Below are 2,869 nucleotides of genomic sequence, written 5' to 3'. Positions count from 1 at the left end.
TTTGCTTTGTTAAAGCCTGAGCTGTTCAAGGTGAGCAGCCAGTATACATCCAAATGTAAATGTTCCTGTTAAAATCCACATGAAGACCCCTTTAAAAGAGTGAACCACTGAAGCACTTGCAGGGCACTTTGGTTTAAATACTTCTGCTGAAATTCTTGGCTATATCTTTCGGACAGTTAGAAATAATGCTTATCTGAGCCATCTGTATGCCTTGTAATTATCTGTTTTTGTTGTGGTGATGAGTCTAGGGAAAAGGAGCCGAAGATGGGCCTCAATAGAGTAGGCAAGTGATGCGGGAGTAAAATCCATTAGGGTAGTGAGATGGGTATGTCCACACAACAGTTCATGAGCAGGAACAAGAACCTCCATTAGTGCAATGCATTCCACAGTGCATTTGCTGTCCCACTGGATGGCTGTCTCCAAATACAAAATGCAATACAAACACAAAATACTGCCTATGTAATGGCTCCAATTACAGTTGTGGAGAAAACTTCCTATCTACAGAAACAAAGCTAGGAAACAACTAAGAGAAAAGGTAAGCTTTCCCATGGGAATTTGACACTTAAGTTTCTGTACTGCCACCTTTTGAAAAGATTTAACAGTAAAATTGTAATTAATTTAAAAAATATTTATGTTCAAATCCCGTATTATTCTTTGAAATACCCTTCCTCTCCCAGCAGGTACGTTACTGAGTAAGATCAAAGCTTTCATAGTAGAGTCTTCTATGAAATACTAATATTTAAGTTTTCCTTCGGCAAAACTTTCCACAGAAGCCTTGACTGACCTGTTTTTAAGATTGGAAAGACCATAATGACCTTACCAACTGCAGATAACATAAGCTTTGGAAATCCACAACACGAATCTTGCATTTTTCTGCATATAGTATTTGGTCCCACATCTGACCTTCCAGTTATTCTGTAGGGTAGATAATGACTTTCGGACTCTAGGCCAAATGTTCTTACAGAAGCTGTCTGTCCTGGCTCCAGGTCATGTTCTAGAGTCTATCAAGACTTTTTAGTTTAGTATTACAAGCAGCTAATGTATCGGGTCACAGGTACACTGAAGACCAAACTTCAGCCTACCAACAACTGGGGCAGCTGCTTCTTCTTGGGTAGCACAGGTCACAATGTCCAGTCCAAACACTTCTAAAATCTGAGGAAAAGAAAGTCTGGAATAAGCTTCCACTGATCAGAACAGGTCCAGGTTATTTAGGGAAACACTGCAAATCCTTCAAAAACTAGAAAGGTTATTCTTTCCATTTATCCTTTTGAATTGATTTGGAATATTCTACACTCACGTCTCTCTTCTTGATATGAAGGAAAAGGAAAAGGGTATGGGGAGAGCGACTGTTGTGCTAAGAGCAAGACATAATTATTACTTAGCATAAGGCAACACAACTTTCAAATGCCTTCAGTTGCCTTTTAAGAGTAGGCATTAACCCTACAAGTAATTGAAGTACTTCTGAATTTATTACTGGTTCTTAGATCTTGTTCAATGTAAAATAACAAAACGATGGTGATGTTTCACTTTAACAGTAAGAGTAAAGTCAGCACAAATGTAAGGCCAGCAGAATTAAGGAATATTACAAGCCTGTGGGGATAGCTAAGGGTCACAGTGTTAATGCTGGAAATAAACACACTGTTCTATTTTTGTGAACAGGAATGTCAGTCTTATCTGAATAATCTTGCCATAAAGCACTTAAAATAAAATAAACACAAAACTAAAGAAAACAGAACCTCAGAACAAAACAAACTACTTTCAGCTGCTTTCATAGGTGTGCTCTTCTGTGGCATATTTATAAATGAGTTCTCTGATCTTTCTCTGCTATTGCTTTGGACACATCTGTATTATAAAAGCTGAAAACAATCCTTTCTTTCCTCCTAATGGAGTTGAATACACAGAAAGTAAAATGTTTCTCCTTTTCTTCATATCTTTGAGTTGGCCAGAAAAAATGCAAGAATACTGTTCCCTCCAGATGTGGGTGTGATCTCCCATTAGCTGTGCAGCATTTCAGGCAGTCAGGTTTTACGTATTCTTGACAAAACCAGCTAGAACACTACTGTGGGCTTTGCAGGGTCAGAACAAATCAAGACAGGAGTTACACAGCTTTGTTGGTTCTAAATGCTTTTACGAAGAAATATTAAGAGGAGCTTTCTAAAAGCTCTGTTCAGCGTCAGATGCAATAAAGTAGTATTGGTTATTTCAGTGGGGAAAGAGGCAGGGCACCTGCTCCTGCACGGAGCTGTGGTAAAGAACTACAACAGTGCTTTCCTTCTGCACCAGTGTAAGGTGCCCCCTTCAGCATATTAAAACTTTGTGTAGCCAGGAAAGCACTAACAGAGCAACTTGAGAGAGGAATGCATTTACTAATGAACTGTGTGGATGGATTTACATCTTTCCTGGGGTTAGAAGGTGGTTTTGGTTGCTGTTTGTTTCTTCTTGTTAAAATAATAGCCATGCTTACGGTCACATAACACTGAGGAAAGTCTGTTTTCTCTTCCTATGCACTTTGCTTTCCTAAAAGCGAATTTCAGGTATCACTCCAGTTCAAACTCTTGAAAACACTGGACGTTGAAAGAAATTCAGCCAGAATCCACCAACCTCAACTCTGCCATGTTTCCTTGTGATCATGACTGTCCAGACACAGCCACAGGTAACTCTGCGGGGCAAAGTTAAGGGATGTCCTGCTTAGCAAGCGTTTCTCACAACTTCACCCGTGGAATTGCATAGTGAGATGAATCGGTTTCCCCAGATGCAGCCTGGTTGAGTGCAATGCAACACCCAAGCACCGTGTTCAGCCGGGATGGAGAACTCTGCCCTCCCTCCTCCGGGGCCCCAAGGTCACACCGCAGCCACAAGTGCTGCCAGC

The sequence above is a fragment of the Psittacula echo genome (genome assembly GCF_963264785.1).
Source record: "Psittacula echo genome assembly, chromosome: 2".
Taxonomy (NCBI): Eukaryota; Metazoa; Chordata; class Aves; order Psittaciformes; family Psittacidae; genus Psittacula; species Psittacula echo.
Note: the sequence above shows the minus strand (reverse complement) of the source record.